At 47.1% G+C, this 25,921-nt stretch overlaps 1 long non-coding RNA gene across 1 annotated transcript in view; it reads right to left on the reverse strand.

Annotated features, from left to right (window-relative positions):
• Nucleotides 1-784: 784 nt before the first annotated feature.
• LOC144785482 (uncharacterized) overlaps nucleotides 785-25,921 on the reverse strand; it is a 109,468-nt gene continuing 84,331 nt past the window's right edge. The window contains exons 2-3 of the long non-coding RNA XR_013601920.1: nucleotides 19,831-19,898; nucleotides 785-1,606 (exon numbers count right to left, since the gene is read on the reverse strand). This is a non-coding gene — a long non-coding RNA (uncharacterized LOC144785482). The remainder of the gene's footprint in view (nucleotides 1,607-19,830; nucleotides 19,899-25,921) is intronic.

Consider the following 25,921-nt stretch of genomic DNA (forward strand, 5'->3'; position numbering starts at 1 on the left):
TTGCTTCCTGTTGCGGATGCTTTTATCTAAATTCACCAGTATGTCTTCTTCTCATGGGGATGTGAATATTTCAAGCTTTGACAAAGTAAACCATACACCAAAAATGCGAATTCCTTAATGTGAAAAACACTTTAAACCCACAGTTAAAAGCATAAAGAGTTTTCTAAATTGTTTATAATTGTGCCTGTACCTTCTGTTTCATCCAGATACTGCCTCAAAAAGCTGCTCGGATTTTCAGAGTAAGATGACCGTAGAATTATAAAAAGAGGAAGAAATTATACAGATAAGTAATTGACTGGAATTCAGCATTGTGTCACGGGAAAGAAATTTGGGATCTACCCGCAGCTGAAGCTAATTTATTGAATTAATTTCTTGAAAAAGCATTCTAAGTGCACCGCCAAACATAGACGCACCTGTATACCAAAGACGACACAATGCAGGCATAACAATAAGGCAAAGCATTAGCATAAAGACAAGGCAGCTCAGAAACATAAACCACATAAAAAAAGAATACAAAATACACACATTTTCTTTAGGGCAATATCTTATGCATTTTTACATAAATTACCTTGTTCATGTTGTACCCTTTAGATATATGTATATATATATATATATATATATATATATATATATATATATATATATATATATATATATATATATATATATATATATATATATATATATATATATATATATATATATATATATATATATATATTAACACGCTGAACCGGCGTATTCTCCCCTTCAATCCTGATAAAGAATTACAACGGAGCCGTGGTCACTATTCTTAAGTGCAGATTTATTGCTGACACAACGTCCTACGCGTTTCGGAGTGATTCTACTCCTTCATCACGTGCAAGTTTTGTGCGTTTCAATGTGGATAATAAAGTAAATACTGTGTCACGTGATAAACAACATAAACAAAATACTTCTCCTCTAAACGTTTTTACAATTTTGGTGCTTTAGCATGTATACATTTCATGTTATAGCTATTTACATCGAGGTTATCAGGGCTGTAAATTAAATGCATTTGTTAAGACTGCATTGCAAATTCATGGATCGTGACCCCACATAAACTTGTGCTTACGCTCAAAATTATTTATCAGCATTATAATCATAAAGTAAGTGTACCTCGCCACTCAATTATAAATAACATTCAAAATTATTCAACCAATTTGGTAAGTATGGGATTCGAACCTCCAGTCCCAAAAGACAAAGTGTCACCAAGGTTCATTAGTCATTTGAGCTGTGCACGTTTTAGGCATATTCAATGCGTGAAAGGAAGATCGTAATCCTAACGTGTAGATATCGCATTGTGTAGATATCGCATTGTGTAACGTACTGCCCCAGTGGGCCGTATTAAATTGCAAAGATACGCCATGATCACAAAACCACACACAGTTCTTTGTTCAAAGTCTTGCCCAAGTGGGCTTTTACCGTTGCTGGATATTGAATAATGTCCATACAAGACTAGAGTTCATCCCAAACAACAATTAAATTTCAGATGAGTCAACCAGAATTGTGCCCCAGTGGGCTACAGCAGTCTCGGATATCAGCCTGGACCATCACCAATTGATTCTTAAGTATACATCTGAAACACCTAGGATAATGATAAAGGTAAAATCCTATTAAAATCTTCATAACCAAAAAAAACGTATTATGAAGAAAACACACAAATTCTTAAAAACATCAATCAGAAGGTTACTAGCAGCAATTTATCACAGCTTAGTTAGACAATTAATGTAAGTGTACTGACATCTCCTCGTCCATATTCAACCCATGGGGCACCTTGGTGTTGAATCTGATAATAAATTTGTACTCCAGTTTTCTGAGTTCAAGTAATCTATTACCACCTCTTATATTAGGGGGGACACAATCTATGACTGCAAACTTAACCAGATTGGCATTGCTTTTGTGATGCTCATGAAAATGGCGAGCCACAGGATAGGTCTTGTCGTTTTTACCAATTGCTCTCAGGTGTTCTAACACCCGTTTTTTACCTTTGTGGATGGTGCTCCCAATATAGTATTTTGAACAAGGGCACTTTAAAGTGTAGATGGCATACTCAGTATTGCAGTTTAAATGTTTATTTATGACCCATGGAGCTTCAGTGCTGTTGTATTTTTGTGATTTAATGCTGCTGCTAAATTTGCAAGCTTTGCATTGGTTACATGTAAAGAAGCCTTTGACAGCATTAACTTTCTCGGGGTTCGGGATCATTTTCCTACACAATTGGTCCCGTAATGACCTAGGTTTCCGGAAAGTAAGGGATGGGTGGTCTCCTATACATTCTCTTAGATCGTTATCAGTTTTAAGAACCCCCCAAAATTTGTTGATACTTTTTTTCACTTCCCACGCATGTGTATTGTAGGTAGTGATAAATCTTACTACTTCTTTGGGTTTTGTTTGAGATTCCTCAGTCTTGGGGAATAGGAGATCCTGACGATTGAGAGCCTCGACTCTAGTAATGGCCTCATTAACACTCTTAGGGCTGTAGCCACGTGTCAGAAATCTATCCCTCATAATAATTTTCTCCTTTTCAAATGTATCCATTGTACTACAATTTCTACGTGCTCGTAGTAGTTCCCCAAAAGGTATGCTGTATATTAGATTGCGTGGATGGCAGCTGCTTGCATGTAGTAGGCTGTTGCCAGCCGTGGCTTTTCTGAACAGCGAACTCACAATACTGTTATTTTCTACCTCTAATTTGAGGTCTAGAAACTCCATGGTATCTCTACTGATCTGGTGTGTGAATTGGAGATTCATTTCGTTGTTATTGAGTTGCTCCACAAATTCAATTGCTTGTGTTTCAGTACCATTCCACACACAGAAGATGTCATCTATATAGCGTAACCAGAGGACGGCGTGGTCTTTGAATAGTCCGATCTTATGGACTACCTGCTCCTCCCACCAGCCGAGGTAAATACCTGCGAAGCTGGGGGCAAAGCAGGTCCCCATCGCCGTCCCCTGGATTGTCTGTAAATGGTATTGTCGAAGAGGAAAAAATTGTTACTCAAGCATAGTTCAATCATCTTGAGTAACATCTCTGTATGTTGGGAGAGACCCAACGGTCTACCTCTGAAAGATTGTTTGCAGGCTTCTAAACCTAAGTTTTGTGGAATACTGGTGTAAAGGCTACACACATCAAGTCCTAACATGAGATAATCAGAGGACCACTCTAAGCCACTGATCTGTAGTAAAAAATCTCTGGTATCTAAGACAAATGATGGGAGAGATTGTACCAAGGGCTGCAGGAAAAAATCTACATATTTGGAAGTGTTTTCTAGAGCACTCCCACAGGAGGAAACGGTTGGCCTCCCTGGTGGTCTTTGGGCATTTTTGTGCAACTTGGGAAGCAAATATAAAACAGGCAATTTAGGATACTTGCACGCCAAATAGGAAAATTCATCATTAGTCAATATGCCTTCATCTTTCCATTCAGTAATTTGGTTAGCTACTGACAACATTGCTAGATCATCCAGTTTTCTAGTGGTTTGGCAGTATCTGTTAGTATCTGATAACTGTGAAAGCCCTTCCTGTTTGTACATATCCAGTGGCCAGATGACAATATTGCCTCCCTTGTCACTCTGTTTTATAACAAATTCACGATTAGTTTCCAACACATTCAAAGCTTTACGTTGGCTTTCATTCAGATTACTTCTAGTAAACATTTTGTGTAATTTGAGTCTTTTTAGCTCATTAATCACCCCCTTCTCAAAACAATTAATCGCTACGCAATTGATTTGAGGGAGGAACACTGATTTAGGTTTAAATGGAGTTTTAGCCATCAAGTCTAGTGTCAAATTACTACTAGCTGAATTCAGGATGGGATCTTCCACTGTCCCTTCAACTCCTGCCAATTCATGCACAACCTGTAAAGTCTCAATGTCCCCTAATTGTAAATTTACAACATCACTAGCACGTTCACCAGTTTGTTTGCTGGGTTTATTTGTAAACCACTTTCTCAGTTTTAATTTCCGTATATAGTGAAACAGGTCGACTCTTGTCTCTGTATAATTAAAATTTGAAGTTGGGCAAAAAGATAAACCTAACATTAAAACCTCCAATTCATCCTTACTTAATTCGTAATCAGAAAGATTTACCACAGTCTTGATCTTCATGTTTTCTTCGCGAATTTGCCCCTCGTTCTTGTTCCCACTGGGCTGTCTGTTGGCATTGAGTAATTTGGCTTTCTGCCTCCTCTTCCTCCTCTTCCACGCCCTCTTGCCGGGCTGTCGTTGCTGGCCATAGTGTTTGCTCTCTCTTTTGCCAGCAGCTCGTACTCCCTTAAAAATCGTACTTTTAATGCTTCTGCATCATTTCCTTGTGGCTCGCGTAATTCCTCAGAGTCACACTGTAAAATTTGTTCCGTCAGTTGGGATACTTTGCTAGTTGAAGCTGCCGGTTCACTTCCATCCTGGACACCTTGAGTTAATCCCTCATTAGACTTCAATTGAGTAGTCTGTTCCTTTCTTAGTTTATCAAACTTTTTTCCAAAAGTGAGAATTTGGCCATTTTTATAATCAATTTTGTCTCTTTCAAATTTAGACAACTTTTTCATTTTGATTTCCTCGTCTAGCTTTTCCAGCCGCTTGTTCATTTTATCCATTTCATTATTGAATTCATCATCACCAAGTAATTCTTTTAATTTGACTATTAACTCTTCACTTTCTTGTGTAAGTTTTATGCTTTCTTTTTCAGCAGCCTTAATTAATAGTTTCAGCATGTTTAGTGAACAAATATGGTTATTTTCCATCCAGTCTGATATTAATTCTGGATCTGGTTGTTGCAATGTAGGGGTTATAAAAATGCGTAAACCCCGCGGTATTCTGTTGCACTCTACATAATGCTGGAGTGCTGTGGCTTCCCACCACTTTGACTGTTCTTTTTTGAGCACTTTCCATAAGGTATCCCATAGTTTTCTCTTATCTTTTACCTTTTCAGTCACGGTTGTAATTCTATCGCCGCCATTGTCAATGCGGGCAGTTTTGTCAAATAGCTTAGTTGCTGCCGCCTTCCGTTTGTTGTTTCTTGTGTCAGTCATAGTAGTTTACGATTTAGTCCAAACTCGTAAATCCCGCTGTTATTCGGGCTGCACATGTACTTAGCGTGGTTAGTAGTTATTCACTAGCACACTTATCCGATTTCCACGATATCGCTTACCACTTGAAATCAGTTCCCGTAGCCCTTTCAAACGGTTCACCGGCAAGGTCCGAGTTAGGCGGATGCAGCTCCCTGTTCCTCCTGCTCTTAGCTCGACTTGTATTCCGATTGCGGGCTCCTGCAGCTGCTTAAATTCAAGTGGCATCTTCGTGTGGGCAAGGGTTTTGAAACACATTAACACGGAACTCAGCTGATCCCAAGCCTCGATGTCGGCGGGCTCACGGCAGGGGTAGCCACCCCCTTAACATTAACACGCTGAACCTGCGTATTCTCCCCTTCAATCTTGGTAAAGAATTACAACGGAGCAGTGGCCACTATTCTTAAGTGCAGATTTATTGCTGACACAACGTCCTACGCTTTTCGGAGTGATTCTACTCCTTCATCACGGGCAAGTTTTGTGCGTTTCAATGTGGATAATAAAGTAAATACTATGTCACGTGATAAACAACATAAACAAAATACTTCGCCTCTAAACGTTTTTACAATTTTGGTGCTTTAGCATGTATACATTTCATGTTATAGCTATTTACATTGAGGTTATCAGGGCTGTAAATTAAATGCATTTGTTAAGACTGCATTGCAAATTCATGGATCGTGACCCCACATAAACTTGTGGAGTCCACAGGGCCATAATTGACCTCTGGAGGGGGGCCACATGGCCCCCTTCCCCAAAAATGTTTTAAAAAACAACAAGAGGGGGCATGGCCAAGATGGCGACGGAGTGAGACGTACCTTTGTGTCCCTCTGGCGCCACGAATTGCCCAGCGTTGAGAAGCTGCCTCCTAGGGCCGACATCAGGATCGAACCTGTGCCTGCCGGTGCCCGTTGCCTAAAGGGAGCGAGTGGTGTAACTTTTCAGCCTCCCGGAGCGAGAGAACTGGCGATCCGCGGAAGAGCGGGACGAGGCCTGGCTCTCCGGCCTCTGTTGCTTCTGCCCGATCGGGCTGCTTCTGACTCCCGCGCCCGACCTGGCCGCGACGACTGGGTTCGGGCTGCTGGAGACTGCACACGGACAGCTCGGGCCCCTTGCTGTGAGGCAGCTTCGCACTTCGGCCGGAGCTGGGGCTCGCTGGCTCCCTGGTGTGGTGCCGAGTCCGGAGATCGGGCCGCTTCGGGAGCCGGCGCCCACTACTTGAGGCCGGCGCTTTTGGGCCTATCCGGGCCGGGCGCCATGCCGTGACTCGCGGTGCTTCCGCGCTCCCAGGTACGGGGCTGGAGGCAGCAGGGTCGGCTTTGCAGGGGCCCTGTGCCTAGAGGGACGTGAGGAGCTACGTGGGGTCCCCAATTGAGTCGGGGGACCTCGGGCACTGGTGTGGCCACAACTCCACGTGGCACCGGGGCCGGCCGGTGGTGGTGCAGCGGTGATCTGTGGGCTTGCAGAGGGCCCACAAGGTCTCAACTAGCCGGAGGAAGATTGGTCATTGGGGGATCGGCCACTGACGGGGGACCAGAGAGACCTGCGCCTGGCATAGGGCTGCCCTGGTGTCGGTGCCTGGACTGTTTCGGGAGGGTCTGGCCCTACCACTGACTGCCCGCAGGGAGGAGCGGCGACTGCGGCTGACGGTATCGACCTGTGGTCTCGCTGTGGGCCTTTACCCGGAGTTGCCACCCATAGCTGGCAGTGTGGTTTGGTGTGGTGGACTGTGGTGGCCGGGTTCTGCAGCCTGACGGACCTGTGCCTTTTGGGCCTTTCCGGTGGCGGCGGACAGGGGTGTCTTGGATTCCGGGCCCCGACGTCGAGTGCGCCTGAGTGAGTACCCGCCACGAGATCCAAGCTACAGGGCTATAGGGGTACAGGCGGCGCAGCAACGACTTGATTGCGGACGCCTGAGTTACGCTCCGGGAGTGCGCTGTGTAGGGGGTGTTCAGGCTACTTCTCCTGTATCCGGTTGGGCCTCTGGACTGGAGGTATGATGACCAGACTGCGTAAGGACAAACCGAGCAAGGATGGAGTGCCGAAGGGCCCGCCGCCTGCATCGTCCCCTGGGACCAGCAAATCGCCCCCGCGAGGAGACGATGACGCACCCACCACCAAGGCCTTTATGCTTGAGCTCTTTACAGCCATCAACGAGGACATCTCGGAGCTCCGCTCCCAGCTGGCATCGGACCTGTGTGAGTTGAGGAGAGGTGTGGACGGCATAGGAGAGAGGGTGGCGACCTTGGAGGAACATGACCTGGGGCTGGCGGGTGATGTGCACCAGCTCCAGCAGGAAGTGCTTAGAATAACGGAGCAGAATCTGGACCTCCAGGCCCATGCTGAGGACTTAGAAAACAGGTCGCGCCGAAACAATATCAGGATCCGAGCGGTGCCCTGGGAAGGAGAGGGGGGGGGACTTGCGAGGCTATGTGGACGCCCTCTTCCTACAGATTTTGGTAGAAGACGACCTCAAGGAAATTCGTATGGACAGGGTCCACCGGGTAGGCTTGCCGCGAGGCCAGAGAGCATCATCCGCTTGACGTATTGGTCTGTGTCCATGACTTCCAGCTGAAGGAGCGCATACTTAGGAAGGCACGAGGAATGAATCCCCTGCAATTTCGAGACCACCGTCCTCAGCTTGTTCAAGACCTGGCTGCTTCGACACTGCAGAAACGGAGAGACTTCCGCCCAGTGACCGCATTCCTACGAGATTAGAATGTGGCCTACTCCTGGGGCCACCCTTTTCGCCTCATCTTTTGTTGGCAAAACAGACTTGTCCAGGTCAGATCTTTATCAGCAGCCAGGGAGCTCCTAGGCCTAAATGACACCACCACGACCCCCAGGGAGGGGGGCTCCCCATCAAGACGTCGATCGGGCTCCCCGGCCTGGCAGAGAATAGGTCGGTCTGCTGCAGCGGGGGGGCCGGACCTATCGGCTCGCCTGCACGAGAGAGGAACGGCAGTTGCCTCGGTTGCGCTGGTGACGGAGGCGGCGCGATCTGACAGCTCATCGGCGGCATGATGCATCAGGACGGAGCTTCATGGAAGCCGGAGGGACACATTTCTATCAGGTACTACGAATGGTCTATGAACTCTCTGGTGCGTCATCCCGTACCTGTGTTTTGGGTGGACACTGCCTGGTCTCTCCACCCCCGACCCTTGCGGTCATTGTTGGAAGGCCCCCTGGCGGTGCCTTTCATTGTTTTATGTTGCATGGAATTTTCAGACTTTTTTATTCTAAAGATTTGGGGGGGAAAGTTGGTTGGAGTGAGGGGGGGAGGGGTGGGAGGGTAGTGGTGGTAGCAGAGAGCCTTGTGTGAGGGAATCGTGGTGGATGGAAGGTGTTAGATGTGCTGTGATAGGTGGCCTGGAGGGGAGGGGGATGGGGGTTGGTCATTGCATGACGTGTATCAGTCTTGGGCCTGAGCTATTGTGCACTGATTACACTTATGGAGGAGGGAATGTTGAGGGGCACTGGTCCTGGCTGGGGGGGGGTCTGCCAGAATGATAGTGATTGTTGAGCGGGGGTGGGTTCTAATTCCGTGATGCCTCTCACCTTAGGTACTTGGAATGTGAAGGGTTTGAACTCCCCCCAGAAACGCCAGAAGGTATGGAAGTATATCCTTGATCATCAATTAGACGTGGTGGGCCTTCAAGAAACCCACCTGGCACGGAAGGATGAAACCCGCCTTAAGCATAAGCAATTTCCCATTATTTATAGGTCCTCAGTTCCCACGAAACACAGGGGAGTGGCCCTTCTTTTCCGCTCGGCCCTACACTTCCAACCCATGGGAGTGCGTAGCGACAAAGAGGGCAGCTGGCTCATGGTTAAGGGTATGCTCCTCGGCAAGCTGAGCACGTTCTTGGTCCTATATGCTCCCAATGTAGGTCAAAATGGGTTTGTTCAGGACCTGCTGCGGATAGTTGAGGACTTCGTCGAGGGGGCCTTGATTGTAATGGGGGATTTTAACCTAGTATGGCATAAGGAATTGGACAGCTCTCATCACCAGAGATCCGACTCCGGCCTTTTCTCCTCTGAGACACAGCGCAGGATGGGGAACATGGGTCTTATAGACAGTTGGCGCTTTCTCGACCCCCATACTAGGGACTTTACTTTCTTCTCCCACGTTCATCACTCTTATTCTCGCTTAGACCACATTTATTTGAGTCAATCCCTTCGGGGGAACCTGCGCGACGCCAAGATATTTCCTCTGTCTGTCTCTGATCACAGTTTGCTTACGCTTTGCTTACACTGGGCGGCGGGATGCACCGTCCAACGCAAGTGGTATTTACCGGCCTCCCTGGTCCGGGATGACCCATCCTGTAAGGCAATACGGAAGGCTATTCGTGAATTTTTTTACTTTAACCACAAGAACGACACCTCTATTTTTATTAGGTGGGACCCCTTCAAGGCATCGATACGGGGCAGCTGTTTGGCGCTTAATGCCGCCCTTAACAGGCTGAGAAGGACGGAACGAGAGGAGCTGGAGAGGGAGCTCTCCGCTCTTGAGCTGGCGCATAAACAAAACCCCTCCAGACAGACGCTGAGACCGCTGACGGCTGTCAGGGGCAAACTCAGAGCTCATTACAATAACAGAGCGGAATTTACCTTGCTGAAATTGCGACGCCTCTCCTACTCGCAGGGTAACAAAGTGGGGAAACACCTGGCCCCCCAACTCCGAGACAAGAGGGAGAGGGAATACATAGGGGGGATCCGAGACGCGGCAGGGACCTTGATACATAGTGATGAGGCCAAGGCTGGCCTCTTCGGTGATTTCTATGCAACACTGTACTCAGGGGATACCCTTGACCCCGGGAGGCAAATAGATTACCTAGACGCGCTGCCGCTCCCTCGGGTATCCACGGAGTGGAACGAGCTGCTCACTGCTCCCTTCACCAGGGAAGAGGTCTTGAATGCCATTAAAGCTCTGAAGCCCCATAAGGCTCCGGGAGCGGATGGGTTTATGGCTCTCTTCTATCAAACCTTTGCCTCTGAAGTGGCTGATTTTTTGGTGCAACTTTTTAATGCCATGGCGGAGACAGGCATGACTTCGGGCTCCATGGCAGAGGCTATCATATCGGTCATCCCCAAACCAGGGAAGGACCCATCTAAGTGCTCTTCGTATAGACCATTAGCCCTACTTAACGTGGATGGCAAGTTATATTCTTCCATCATCGCTAACAGGCTCCAGGACCTGATGCCAGCACTCATCCACCCGGACCAATCAGGGTTCATTAAAGGGCGCCAAACTCATGATAACACCAGGAGAGTGATCCATCTGATCGAGAAGGCCAACAGGTTCAAGATCCCAGCGATCCTAGTAGGCCTCGACGCCGAGAAGGCCTTTGACCGGGTGGATTGGGGCTTCTTGTTCCAAACTTTGACGGCGTTTGGCTTCTCGGCCAAATTCTTAGCGATGCTCAAAGCGAACTACAGCAGCCCCCGGTCTAGAGTAACGGTTAACGGGCATCTGTCGGCATTCTTTCCACATTCGCGAGGTACTAGGCAGAGCTGCCTCCTTTCCCCCTGCTTTTTGCTTTAAGCATTGAACCTCTGGCGCTCGCTGTGAGGGAGAACCCGTATATTCGGGGACTGCCCTTCACTGGGGAACAACACAAGATCACCCTGTTCGCCGATGACGTCCGGCTTTCCCTTTCGGACCCCACTCACTCCCTTCCCCACATTCAGGACGCCCTATCGCGCTTTGAGGACGTAGCGGGCTTTAAGATCAACCACGATAAATCCTATATTCTCAACCTCACACTTTCTTCAGCAGAGGTGGACCGCCTCCAGCCACTCACGCCTCTGCCATGGACCCTCTCCTCCATACTGTACCTGGGGATCCATCTGACTCCCACGATTGGGAAGCTGTACTCTGCCAATTTCCCTCCCCTTTTGGAGAAGGTGCAGGGTGACCTGGCCCGTTGGCGGCCACTGTACATATCTTGGCTGGGGCGGATCCATGCGTTCAAAATGACCCTTCTTCCTAAGCTCTTATACCTCTTCCAGGCGCTTCCTATTGTTCTTAAAAGGGACTTCTTCCGCCGTATCAAAACACTGATGCTCCGCTTTATCTGGCAGGGGGGTCGCGCTCGTTTTTCGTTTAACGTCCTTCGACGCCTGAGGAAGGAGGGAGGGTAGGCCTTCCAGACATGCAATTATACTACAAGGCAGCACAACTGCGGGTATTGGTGGAGTGGTCCCAGCCTACTTCGGAGAAACATTGGTTGCACATGGACAGGAGTGGAACGGGGAGATCGATATGGGACTTGGTGTGGAAGCCCAAAGGTGATAGGCCCCTGAACGCTTACATTAGTACCCCCACCGGCACTGCTTTGAAGGTGTGGGACTCGGTCTCTGGTGATGAACGTTGGACGTCAATCCCGCCCCCCTTTACGCCTATACACTTTAATCCTGCCTTTCCACCTGTTGCAAGTGAAGGTCCCTTTGACGCCTGGAGGGAGGGGGGCTGCTTAGCTCTCACACATTTGTTTCATGGCTATGCCCTGCTCACATTTGACAACTGTATGCGGGATTATGAGGTCCAACGGTCGGAGCGGTTCTGCCATACCCAGTTACTCCATTGGGCGCTGTCTCCCTCGGTCAGAGATGCACCCACCAGACCGCTTAACCCCTTCGAAACCTTCCTTACTAAAACATCCACCATGCGGGGTGCCATTTCTTCCTCTATAGCCTCCTGCTGTCTACGACTACTTCCCCTAGACCGCGATACATGGCCCTCTGGGAAGATCTCCTCGGACGTAGTATCTCAGATGGGGAATGGTCCCACCTGTGGCATGATATAGCTAAACACAATCATTCGGTGGGGATTAGGGAGGCCCATTTTAAAACAATGATGGACTGGTACTTCTATCCGGCTAAGTTGAGCCGGATTTTTCCGGCTCCTCGGATAGATGTTGGAGGGGCTGTGGCCTGCCGGGAGACTTCAGGCACATCTGGTGGGACTGCCCTGTCATCCGTCTCTTTTGGGAGGAGATTGTGAGAAGTTGGCCTGATATATAGTGCTCACTATTCTAGTGATCACTTTGTATCATACCAAACAACCCTTATTGATGATTGGTTGTAAGTCAACCGTATCAGACCAGCTATCCTAGTAGCGTGGACAAGAGCAGTCTTTAGGCTAAACTCTAGAGGGCGTGTTAAGTCAGCTGTTTTACCATCACATATACCCCTTGAACACCAAGTGAAAGGACACCACACAAGTTGTTATAAAAATATAGGATATTTATTAATAACAAGTCTACCCTGAACTCTTTATGAGTCAGGGAGCTAAACACAATACAAAACTCTTACGAAAATACTTCAAGTTGCACAATTTTCACAAATGCCCGAGGGGCACGAAAAACCATATACTTTAAAAGTGGAATGCGAAATACTAGCAGGTAAGTAACAAGATCCAGAGGCTTCAGGATCGCTAGGACTACACTACTGAACCTTAAGATTACGAGCAGGAGGCCTAGGGAGATCGGGTGCAGAGTGTGCACTCTCACGCGGGATGCGGGAAGAAGTCTATGGATGCTAGCGTTTCTAAAGTTACTGTTTCCGGACGAATCCGACTAGGTAGACTGAAAACGAAAAAGGATCTGGACACTTAGATAGTGACCCTATGTTGGAGCACCGAGATGCTCGGGTTACCTAGCCCAGGGGCTGCGGCTGCATAGGGTTCAAAAGACGTCAGGAATCCTCGTTACAGTCTATGGAGCCTGAAAGAAGAAGTTGCTGGAAGGCGACCAGTGAAGATGTTTGGAGGGATCCAAGCCTGGATCGATGATGGAGATGACCTGAAAGCAGAGGGGACTCAGTTCTTAATCACTAGCCAGTGATTATGTGGGCACCAGGATGGCACCGAATGAAGTCACCTCGACCAGGTGAGTGGGCGACGCTGGACTCTGCAGTCACACGGGCCAGGAGGCGTTGTTGGCGTCCAGGCTGGAGGTGCGAGCTGTCCCACGAGGCTGTCGGCTGTCGGCGATGCTGGACTCAAGATTTGAGCAACAAACCTTGGCAAATGCAAGCCCACGCGGTGGAGTCAAAATGGCGTCTGGAGTGGACCAGGAGGGTCCAGGGTACTTCTCGTTGGACAAGAAGCAAGGGCCAGTCTAGGGGACCTAGACCAGCGGTGAAAACGTCATGGTACGTCGTCAAAAGGGTCACTAGCCAACGGGCAAGTGACCGGACAACGTGGCAAGCAGCAAAGGAGCAGAAGGGTCCCACGCAGACCTCGTGGATGCTGGGGGGCTGGACTTTGGTGCTGGAGCTGCTTAGGGTTAGGGCTTCTCAAACCCCAGTGCACTTACTCGAGGGTCTCTCGGGGTCGTGCTGGTGAAGCGTCGTGCAGGTCTTGAAGATGGCCGGTCCCACGGGTCTCGTCACACCCACGAATCTCAGCTGGGCTGGATGATGTAGGTAGAGGTCAGAGATGGCAGGGAATCCGGGTCTCGTCGAGCTGGGCAGTCTTGATCCGGAGGATGGACGTGCAGCAAACCGCAAGAGCTCCGATGGTGCCTGCTGGTGCAGGGTGGCTACTCCTTAGCCACAAGGGAGAGTCTTCAGAGAAAGTCAAGAGTTCCTTTCGTGGAAAGTAGTTCAAGATTCAAGATTATCTAATTTGGGAAGGGGGCCTGCTCCTACCTTTATCCAAAGAAAAGGGGCTGGCACGCGACTAGGTCCTGCCCTATGGGTGGGACCAGGAGGGGGGTGGTTACACCCCTCTCTTTTGTCTGGTCTCTCCCCAGCTCAGGGGCTGGGGTGCCCCAGGAACTGGTTTGAGCCGGCATATGCACAGTGAGCACTGGGGTGCCACTTGCAGTCACCTTCCTTTCAGCCCTGCCTACCTGGGATACACAAAATCCTGTCTGGGATGGTGCTAGCACCGCCCCTGACAGGAAACCCTTTGTCCAGGCCTCCGTTGCTGGAAGGACTCCCAGCAGCAGGAGGGCAGACTTGTGTCTTGGTGGCAGCATCCATTTTGTGGAGCTGAGGCTGTGTCTGACTTTAACCGGGGTTCACAGTTACATACATGTCGTGTCCCTCTAGAAGGGTGGAATGCTAACCCCGTCGCCAGAATTGGCGAGGGGTTAGTATTCCAATTCGTATGACACCTTACTCGACATGTTTTGATAATGCTATACCAAAGTTAGCATTTAACCGCGAGGATTATAATGCACTTAAGAGTATATGGTATAGCGTTATCATGGAACAGCTATTTCGACTTGGTTCCGCAAGCTGCAAACGGGCTCAGCTCATGCCAGAGCACCATCTCACATAATTCCAAGCACTCTGCCTTCAGGATTGATAAGGCCTGCCATAGGAGTGACTGATAGGAATATATGTGTCCATTTTAGGTTTAGATATAGGTATACTATATCTAAAGCAAAGGGTGATTACACCACCTTGCCCCAGCTGTCGTGCAGCTAGTTGTGTCTGTTTGGGTGGCCAACCAGGGGTGGCATAATACATGCTTCAGCCCCTGGTAGGCCCTGGGTACACCTATGCCCTGGATACCTAAGGTATGCTGTACAGGGACTGATAAGGTGGCCCAGTACCAATTGGTACAATGCACCTAAGGTACATGGTTGTAATTTAGAGAGAGAACAGCTAGGCTGTGGGTCTGATTAGCAGGCCCACAGCCAGGGAAAGTCGTAAATCAGTGAAGCAAAAAGCAAAAATCTGGGGTGGCCATGGGATTGCAGACCCCACTCTCCTACAGAGATCCTATCCCATATTAAGGAGATTCTGGGCTACCCGATCGCGGATTCTATGGCTCATATTTTGCCTGGCCTTCAGGATCCGGATCTTGAACACCAAACCAGGGCAGACAAAAAGATACTTTGGCTTTGTATTGGAGCGGCCAAACTGACCCTAGCAGCGGCCTGGAAGAAGACAGAAGCCCCAGCGCTTTCCCTGTGGCATGCGAGATTATGGAAGTTGTTGACCATGGAACGTATGGTTGATATCTTCCTAAGCGACTTTCGAAACTTCACGTTTCGCTGTTGCCCCTTAGTTCGCTTTCTCTCTAAAGGCTTGCCATCTGCGGTTTGCCCGCCTATGGTGCGAGCCCTTCATTTATTTCAAGTGTAAGTGTTATCCGTCCAGTTGACTGTGTATGTATGACTATGGCTGCCACCACTGGGGGGGGGGGAGTAGGGGTGGGTGTGGGTGGTTTTTGTTCATGATCTGGCACATGGCTGAGGCGAAGAGATGGACAACGCATAGGAGAGTGCAGGCCTATTTCATTGTTTTGATTATGCAGTGGCACCTACTCCAGGCGATAGCCCTAACTCTATACTACCCTATATCTCATATGGGCTATGCTTCATGTACTTTCCTTTGACTCTTGGCCTCCTAAGGCCTAGGTGCACGTGCTTCCTTTCGTCCATGCCATCTCTTCCGCTTGACTTTATGTATGCCCCCTGCGTGGGAAGTTGTGCGGGACTGTCGCATGTTTTTCTTTTTCTTTCTGTTCTACAAACTATTAATAAAAATACCTTTGACAAAAAAAAAAACAACAAGGCTGCCAGGGTCAAAAGTGACCACCAGGTACCTCCAGTAAGCACCACACAGCTGGATTGCAGAGAGGTGGTCCGAGACCATGCCCCTTTTTGCACCACTCTGCAAATATGCCTCTTGGCGCACTGCTGGTGAGGCGATGAGGTCCTCATGTGTCAGGGCACAAGTGGACTTCATCCCCTGAGCAACAGTGCACGAGGAGCTGCATTTGCAGTGGTGTAAAAAGGGGGCGTGGCCTCAGACCACTCTCAGCAGTCCAGGTGTGTGGCGCTTACTTAGGGTACCTGGTGGGCTAGTGGGCCCCAGGGACCCTCAGGAATGAAGGGTGCTTAATACCTCAACTTAGAACGCACCAGGAGGCGTGTTCCCAGAGTGGTGGAGAAAGGGAGCGTGGCCTGTGTCCACCTCTCAGCAGTCCCACTGTGTGGGGCTTACTGGAGGTGAGAGGTAGGCTACTTGGCTCCTAAGGACCCCAAGCAGCGAAGGGGACTTCAATCCCCATCCAAGAGTGCACCAGGGAGCGCGTTTGCAGAGTGGCGGGCAAATGGGGTGTGGGCTGTATGAGAACTTAGCAATCCTGCTGTGTGGGACTTACTTGAGTTAATAGGAGGGATAGGCGGCCCCAAGGTTGTCCTTGGGGGTCAACTACCCCTCTTGTTACCTCCAGTAGGTCCCACACAGTGGGATTGCTAAGACATCTTTGGAGGCCACCCCCCCTTTCTCTACCACTCTGCAAATGAAATGAAATGAAATGAAATTAAAAGGATTTTTATAGAGCGCGAACAGCTGCCCTGAGGCGTCCAGGCGCTAGTGAATAGAATGAACCTTCTGCTGAGGTAGATCACTGGGGGGGTAGGTAAATTGTAGTTAAAGAGAAAGGTTTTTAATTGTTTGCGAAAGGTTGGTAAATTGGGATTGGACCTTAAATGGAGGGGGAGAGAGTTCCACAGCTTAGAAGAGTTGTAGGAGAAAGAACGGCCTCCTGCCCTGGATCTTCGTATCTGTGGGGCAGCGGCTAGGAAGGCTTTGAGGAGCGAAGCTCTTTCTTGGGGTGATAAGGAGTGACCAGAGAGTGATTGATCGCAGGGCCGGATTTCCAAAAGGCTTGGTGGGTGATGCACATGGCCTTGAACTTAATTCTTTCCCTAACAGGGAGCCAGTGTAGAGTTTTTAGGCCAGGGCCTATAGGATTTCTGTGGGGGATTCCAAGCAGTGTGCGGGCTGCACAGTTTTGGATCCGCTGAAGTTTGTTCAGGCAGTATTCAGGTGCCCCTAAATACAGGGCGTTGCTGAAGTCGATACAAGACGGAATTAGACCCTGGATGACTACCTGTTTTGCCTCGAAGGGGAGAAGTGGGAGGATTTTTTTCATCGTCCTGATCATACCAAAGCATGTTGCTGATAGTTTGGTGACTTGTGTGTTGAATGTCAAGGATTTATCTAGCCAAATTCCAAGGCTTTTTATGTTGTCTCTGGGTGCAGGGGGGGCACCTAAACTGGGGGGCCACAGTAGCTCTATGGTGGAGGGGGCTGAGGGGCCGAGGAGCATAAGCTCAGTTTTATCCCCATTGAGCTTTAAGCATGACTTCGTCATCCAGCTCTTTACCTGCTCTAGACAGGGAATCAAGCTGGTCTGTGCTTGCTGACTGTTCTTGTGCGCAAGGGAGACCACTAGCTGGGTGTCGCCCGCATAAGTAACGATCTTAATACCATGCGGACGAACAATCTCTGCCAGTGGTCTCATGTATGCGTTGAAAAGCGTGGGGCTTAGTGAGGAGCCCTGCGGCACCCCACACTCCAGAGGCTTGCTTGAGGAGACTGAGGATCCTTCAAAGACTCGGAAAGTGCGGTCTTTTAAAAAGGACTTGAGCCAAGCCAGGGCTACTCCTGAAATTCCCAAGCTCAGGAGGCGGTGGAGGAGGATTTCGTGGGTCACCGTGTCAAAGGCGGCGCTAAGGTCAAGGAGGGTCACTGCCACTGATCCCCCTTGATCTAGGATCCGCCTTGCTTCCTCTGTGACTGCAATCAACGCCGTCTCCGTACCATGCTTGAGACAGAAGCCCGTCTGGGTGATGTCAAGCAGGTGGTTGCTCTCGAAAAACCTGGCTAAGGAGGTGTTAATGTGTTTTTCGAGGATTTTGCTTGCCCAGGGGAGCAGTGAGATAGGGCGATAGTTGTTGAGGTTGGCAGGATCGAGGTTAGGTTTTTTCAAGAGTGCTCGAACCCTGGCATGTTTCCATGTTAGTGGAACTGTGCTGGTCACTATCGAGGAGTTCAGCAACTCCAGTAGTGTAGGAAGAATCACCAGGCTAACCGAGATCAGTGTATTCGGTGGAGCAGGGTCGCATGGGGAGCCAGATTTTATTTGGCGCATTAGAGACTCGAGTGTAGCTGAGTCTAGCTGTGGGAGGTGGGCTAGGATGTTATGAGGAGACTCCTCTGCTTCAGCTACTGGATAGAGTCCTTGGGGGGGTGGATCTGGGTCAATATCCAGAAAAGATGTGTAGATCTTGTTTACCTTAAGGAAGAAATAAAAATGCGTCTCCTAGCAGACTACGGGATGGGGGATGAAGTCCACTTTACTCTTAAGGGACTTTGGTGGCTCCTGGTAGCTCCAGTAAGTCCTACGCAGTGGAATTCCTGAGCGCTGGTCGGAGGTTTTTTACTAATGCTTTTTGGAGTGGAGTGAATGTACGTTGTGTGTAGTGGAATTATGTGGTAAGTTGTAGAGTGAAATTATGTGGATAGAAAATATGTGGTATTTAGTGTGTAGGAATTATGTAGAGTGGGATTATGTGTTATGGAGAGTAATTATGTGGTATGGTAGTCTTTGTTGTGGAGTGGTAACCTCAGGTTTAGTTTTCCTTGTTTCCATAGAAGCTCAACTATGAACTCAGTGAGACAAAAAAAGAAGGAATCACTGAGGAGCACTTGTGGACCTAGTCAGAGGTATGAGCAGGGACTCTGAAATTATGCGACTATTTGTCTGCACCGACTTTCACACAATTATGCATTTTCTGCATTAGCCACATAATCCATCATCTGCTCCCTAATCTGCAGATTTGAACAAAAAAAGCCTTGTGTCTAGCTCAAACGTTACCAAAAATGCAGCGAGGTGGTAGGCCCTTTGCAAACCTAGAACTTATTGCTAAATGTGGGTGTTAAACTGGTACTAATGGTGTGCAAGCCACTCTTGCTTCCTTCTGCGCCTCTCTTGCCTCTTTCTGCATTTCTGTTGCTTCTTTCTGTACATTTCTTTCTTTTTCTGCACTTCTCTTGCCTCTTTCTGCAAATCTCTTCTACTTTCTGCACCTCTCTTGACTCTTTCTGTACCTCTGTTGCCTCTTTCTCCACCTCAATTGCTTCTTTCTGTATCCCTCTTGCCTCTTTCTGTACCCTTCTTCCCTCTTTCGGCACCCTTCTTGTCTCTTTCTGCACCTCTGTTGCTTCTTTCTGCACATCTCTTCCTTCTTTCTGTACCCCTCTTGCCTTTCTATACCCCTCTTGCCTCTGTGCACCTCTACTACCTCTTTCTGCACCCCTATTGCCTCTTTCTGCACCTCTGACAGGTCTTTCTGCACTGCACTTGCTTCTTTCTGCAACTCTTTTACAAATTTCTGTATCCCCATGCCTCTTTCTGCACCCCTGTTCCCTCTTTCTGCACCTTTATGTCATGAATGTCATACTCCTGCCAGGAATATCTCACCTCCCTACAAGGATACTTAGGTTGTAAAGATCAGTTTTTTATCATGCAGAAAATACCCACCCCTTTCCCGTGCACCAGCACTCCTTTTTGTAAAGTGGTTGAAATGGTGTTTTAACTGCATAGTACAAATGTATGGTAGAACTGGAGAAAATGTTCAGCACAATGACTTTGTATCTAGGTGGTAATGGTGTTCTACTAACAAGGGTAAAAAATCATTTGAATCATGTTAAAAGAATTCTACAGCGCTGCATGTGTAAAGCTTGCTTTGATATTGTGTTTGAGCAAAATGAAAAGCACTCGCAAAAGATTGAAAAGCTGCCGGAGTTATCAGCAGACTGGCGGCATCAGAGGAAACGCCCACGCACGCACAGTTATGCTGAGCTGAATGGTACGTGACTAACAGCTATGGGTGTGGCTGCCTATAAAAGTCACACCCAAACTTCTAGAAGGCGCTTAGCATTCCACTTGTCTCCTGAGCAGGACCTGTTTCCAGAGCATCTTCACTCACCTGATCTCCGTGAGCAATCTTGACGCTTTCAATTTTGGTTCAGGCGGTTTTGATCTCCAAGGCAGGACCTACAATGGAAAAGACAAAAAGAAGATAAGTAACTTTCATTCTTTAGCGCCCTACGCAAGAGAGGTCATCTAAAAGAATTGTTTTGGGAACTTCTATTTTCTTACAAAGAAGACTGATGGACAATGCAGAGTAAAACTTTATGAATTCTAATTGCTTGAAAACTTCCCATGAAGAAGTGTTTGAAGAAGATGTGTTATTAACATTTGCATACCGATGAGGAAGTAACTCTGAAAAAAGGGTTTGGTTCATTTTTAGTTTATTTTCTGAGTCCTAGATAGGATGTTGTTCTTGTTTACTTCTTTAAAACAAGAGGAACAAAGAGCAGGAAACTAAAACACAATTTTTAAGAAGGTAATTTTTGACAGAAAGAAGTAGAGTACTAAGAATTTTATAAAAGGTTCAGTGGTAATTATGTTATTGTTTCCCTTTTAGTTGCCAATAACAATTCAAGTGCAGCATACGCTATAGCCCGTTCCCTAAGCTATACTTATCCAGATCCACAGATAAAGAAATACTAGGACGTAGACTAAAACAACCGCTGTCCGCAGGTAGGCTTCTTTTCATAACTAAAGTTTGCTAGGTTAGCTGTTGAATATTCGTGAACTTCTCTATATTACTGATTTATAAATATATCCTTAAAGATTTCCACTTGTTGCCTCGCAGGTCGACAGCAAGAAAATCGTCAACGTCCAGTATCCGGCCCTCCTCCCCTATTTCTAAGTATATAACTTGCTAGAGAGTTAATTCACAAGTTATTGTTTAGTGATTTGGGAAGCTGGTCCCTTGTGTCTCTGCGAAATCTTACTACGCCAATACAAATCAAGATTAAGGTAAGAAGCATAGTAGTCTGACACTTTCCTGCCAGTTTCTGCACCTCTCTTGTCTCTTTCTGTACCTCTGTTGCTTTTTTCGGCACTTCTCTTGCCTCTTTCTGCACCCCTCTTGTCTCTTTCAGTACCTCTGTTGCTTCTTTCTGCACTTCTCTTGCTTCCTTCTGCACCCCTCTTGCCCTATTCTGTACCCCTTTTGTCTCTTTGTGCACCTCTCTTTCCTCTTTCTGCACCTCTCTTGCCTTTTCCAGAATTTTTCATGCCTCTTTCTATACCTCTTTTGCTTCTTTCTGCCCTTCTCGTGCCTTTTCAGTTCCCCTCTTCCCTCTTTCTGCACCTCCGTTGGTTCTTTCTGCAGTGCTCTTGCATCTTTCTGTACCTCTTTTGCAAATTTCTTTATCCCTCTTGCTTCTTTCTGTTCCCGCTTTCTGCACCTTTCCTGCCTGTTTTTGCACTTCTCTTGGCAATTTCTGCACATCTGTTGCTTCAGTAATTCTCTTGCATCTTTCTGCACTTCTCTTGCTTGTTTCTACACCTCTCTTGCATCTTTATGCACATCAAGTGCCTCTTTCTGAACCTCTCTTGCCTTTTTCTACACTTATCTTGCCTCTTTCTATTCCTCTCTTGCCTCTTTCTTCACCCCACTTGCCATTTTCTGCTCTTCTCTTGCCTCTTTCTGAACCTCACTCTCTTCTTTCTGTAACTCTCTTGCCTCTTTCTGAACCCCTCTTGCCTCTTTCTGTACCTCACTTGCTTCTTTCTGCATCTCTCTTGTCCCTTTCTGCACCTCTTTTGCATCTTTCTGCAACTCTGTTGCTTCTTTCTGCACTTCTCTTGCCTCTTTCTGCACCATTCTTGTCTCTTTTAGCACCTCTGTTGCTTCTTTCTACACTTCTCTTCCTTCTTTCTGCATCCCTCCTGACTCTTTCTGTAATGCTCTTGCCTGTTTGTGCACATCTCCTACCTCTTACTGTACCCCTCTTGCCTCTTTTTGCACCTCTGTTGGTTCTTTCTGCACTTCTCTTGCTTCTTTCTACACCTCTGTTGCTTCTTTCAGCAATTCTCTTGCCTCTTTCTGCACTTCTCTTGCTTGTTTGTGCACCTCTATTGGGTCTTTCTGCACCTCTGTGCCTCTTTCTGCACTTGTCTTGCTTCTTTCTGCACCTCTCTTGCATCTTTCAGCACTTCGGTTGCTTTTTTCTGTACTTCTTTTGCCTCTTTCTGCACCCTTTGTGCCTCTTTCAGCACCTCTGTTGCTTCTTTCTGTACTTCTCTTCCTTCTTTCTTCATCTCTCCTGCCTCTTTCTGTGCCTCTGTTGTGTCTCTCTGTACCTCTGTTGTGTCTTTCTGCACTTCTCTTTCTCTTTCTGCACCCTTCGTGCCTCTTTCAGCACCTCTTTTGCTTCTTTCTGTACTTCTCTTCCTTCTTTCTGCACCCCTCCTGCCTCTTTCTTTACCTCGCTTGCCTCTTTGTGCACCTCTCCTACCTTTTTCTGCACCCCTCTTGCCTCTTTTTGTAACTCTGTTGGTTCTTTCTGCACTGCTCTTTCTTCTTTCTGCTCCTCACTTGCCTCTTTCTGCACTTCTCTTGCTTCTTTATACACTTCTGTTGCTTCTTTCAGCAATTCTCTTGCCTCTTTCTGCACTTCTCTTCCTTCTTTCTGCACCCCTCCTGCCTCTTTCTTTACCTCGCTTGCCTCTTTTTGAACCTCTGTTTGTTCATTCTGCACTGCTCTTGCTTCTTTCTGCACCATTCTTGCCTCTTTCTGCACCCCTCTTTTCTCTTTCTGCATCTCTCTTGCCTCTTTCTGCACCCCTGTTCTCTCTTTCTGCACCTTTCCTGCCTGTTTCTACACATCTCTTGCCTCTTTCTGTACCTCTGTTGATTCTTTCTGTACTTCTCTTGCTCTTTCTGTACCCTTCGCGCCTCTTTCGACACTTCTCTTGCTTCTTTCCACACCTCTGTTGCTTCTTTCAGCAATTCTCTTGCCTCTTTCTGCACTTCTCTTCCTTCTTTCTACACCCCTCCTGCATCTTTCTGCACCTCTGTTGCCTTTTTGTGTACCTTTCTTGCCTCTTTCTGCACTTCACTTGCTTCTTTCTGTACCTCTCGTGCCTGTTTTGGCACCTCTGTTGCTTTTTTCTGCTCTTCTCTTGCCTCTTTCTGCACCTCTGACTTAGAAGTAGTTTTACCCCCCTACCCTATTAAGTGCTAGGGCCTTACAGGTCATGCCAATCACAGGGGTACCCCAACCCATAGTGTACCCTAGTTTTTGTAGGTGTATTCACTGTATTCTAAGTGTCTTTCAGCATAGAACTGGCTCCGGGCCTGGTTAGTCAGAGTCAGTTGCCACCAGTACCAGTCAACAAAAAGTTGGATGCACAGGGTGACTTTGCAACAAGGCCTCTTTCTGCACCTCTGTTGGTTCTTTCTGTATATCTGTTGCTTCTTTTTGCACCTTTCTTTGTCTTTATGGACTTCCGTTGCCTCTTTCTGCATTTCTCTTGCTGCTTTCTGCACCTATGTAGGCATAGTTAGAAATTAGCATTTAAAAAACCTTTGAAATTCACCATAAAAAACACAGGTTTCAGGGACGTTATAGTTAGAAGTTAGCATTAAAAAACCTTTGAAATTCACTGAAAAAACCATATGTTTCAGGGACGTTATAGTTAGCAATTATTATTTACGAAACATTAGAAATTCACAGAAAAAAACACAGGTTTCAGGGACGTTATAGTTAGTTGGACATTTCACTTGTACAAAACCAGAGAAATTCAGCCAGTATGGTTAGTTGAGCTAACTATAACTTGCGCCCCCGCAATGTACTGCTGATGATGTCACTTATTACATCATTCATGACATGGTCAATGACATCACTGATGAAATCACCGATGACATCTCAAATGACATCACTGATGATATCATCCACGTGATAATCTGATGCACCTCCTCACACCCTAATACCAGCCCCTAACCCCTCCCTTGACACTTTGTTGTTGTCCATCTGTCAATGAGGCACATGCCCGGGCTGGTTAGGAGAGAGGTTGAAGCACTGTGCGTATAGGACCAGGCCTCTGACGAGTTAGAAGCATGTGCAGTTTTGGAATTAAGATCTAGCGATGGAGCAAGGATTCGCACGTAACGCGACTTGCTTGTATTCAGTCCTCTCGACATAACGTTAATAAACTAATCAACATGTTTGTATTACTAATATTGCATTACATAACATCAGAGGGAAGCTTGCATATGTACTTTTACTAACTATAATCTGCTTGCATTAAAATGGCTGCTGCTACGTGGGATTTTCTACTGCGCATGCGTCTGTCATACTCATGTGACATGACGTACTTTTTGCTTTGGAGGGAAACTTTCGCTTCTGCGCACTAGAATTAAAATGGCTGATCTGTGTTACAGCATGCATGAAGCTTGCACTGCTGCTTTTGCTAAGCTGTTCAGTCTGCTTAACCTTAACGCAATAGTTAAATAGAAAGCAATGGGAATAGAGTAGAGATAAGTGGTATACAGTGCATTCTTTTATTCTGTGTTCTCAAACTGTTTCTTTTCTATGTTTTCATATAAATTATTTGGGCCTGACGAGATCCCACTGCATCCATTTTGAACATGCGCACAAGAAACTAAGGGATGCTTCAGAAATGACATTGAATGATTGCCAAAGAACAGTCTCATCCAAGATGCGCCTGGGAAGCCGACCTTTTACCCTTGTCGAAGGAAGCTCATTAAGAAAGCATTCATTGTTGGGTGAAATAAAGATGTCATGTGAAAATAAAATGGATGGGTGGGAAAGAAAATTTAAATATGAGAAGCAGAAAGTTCAATTTGGTATGGGGTGATGACATCTCCTCATTCCTTGTCCAATCAAAAATTGAGATCCTTACGCTTGCAACATTGGGGGGTGGTACACTGACCTGGAAAATAGTATAACTAGGGTAGGCTTAGCTAGTTATTTTGTCCGACTTGTCCGAATAGCTGACCTGACCCAACGCACTCAATAGGTGACCAAGAACAGAGGGCTGCGAGGCACTCTGTCAGAAGATTCGATACCCCAATCGGGGTTCTGGGAGCTTAAGTGCCGGCGAATCACTTTGTCAGGGAAATCGATAACCCAATCGGGGTTCTGGCTGTTAGCTGCAGAGAGGGAGTAACGCAGGCGTTGCAACTTAACTGCGGGTGCCAGTCTTAACCTTTGGTGGTCCTGTCCTGATCCAATTTGGCTTTACCTGTCCTGATTCTAATCCGCACCTGCTAGCCTACTGGTGACTGCAACTTTCTGGGTTCTGTCCTTCAAACTGACCTGTGGCCAGGGTAAGTTCTTCACACCATTCTAGGTAAATATAAAATCCATGTGGGTTTGTCATTGATTTGTTCTCTCTCTTACCCTTCCTATTCGCTACATGTTTAATTGCTGCATATTTGCATATCATGTTCGTTCTCTTTACCCTTCCTACTGTTAAAATTTGACATGTTCCCTTTTTACCCTCCCTTTTGTTGAATGCCTAAATATTTGATCGTATTTTATGTTCCTTCTCTTTACCCTCCCTATTGCTAAATGATTGAAATTAGTTTAATACATCCTTTGCATAGTTACATTTTGATTCTGATCTTCATAATTGAAAGTCTTTTGGTGTTCAATCTTTGGATCATGACCATTTATAAGTGCAAATGTTATTTTCCTATTATTCTAACACCCTTGATCCCTTAGGACTTTAGGTACCGGTGACGTGGATTGGTAAATCAAGGTATAAAAAAGGTCAAAAGTCCTAAATGAATAAAATACACTGATAGTAGAGCGAAGGTTACCTGCTTAATTTGTGAAGTTTATTGATTATGGGCCCAGGTGAATATTTTTGGTAAAAGACTAGTCGGGTGACTTGCGCGCTCTATCACTAGTTTCCATCCACATGTGGTAGGGCTGAGAGATGTGTCACCTGCCTGTGTCACTACTGTTGCCTGTGCTGGAACTAGACGGAGTTAACGAAATGAGGGATGCCAGCTGATTTCTGGTGGAGCTGCAGGTTTATTTGCTGCCTGTGTACAGGCTGCCATGTATTACTTGCCTGTTTCGGCCCTGCCTCTGCTGTCCGGTGAAGAGACGAGTGCCTCTGCTGGTGCCCTTCGCATGCATGCTGAAGTTATGTTTTCAGGCAGCCTGTGCCAACATGGGCATCCACTG

This window comes from Lissotriton helveticus, chromosome 10 (assembly GCF_964261635.1).
Source record: "Lissotriton helveticus chromosome 10, aLisHel1.1, whole genome shotgun sequence".
Lineage (NCBI taxonomy): Eukaryota > Metazoa > Chordata > Amphibia > Caudata > Salamandridae > Lissotriton > Lissotriton helveticus.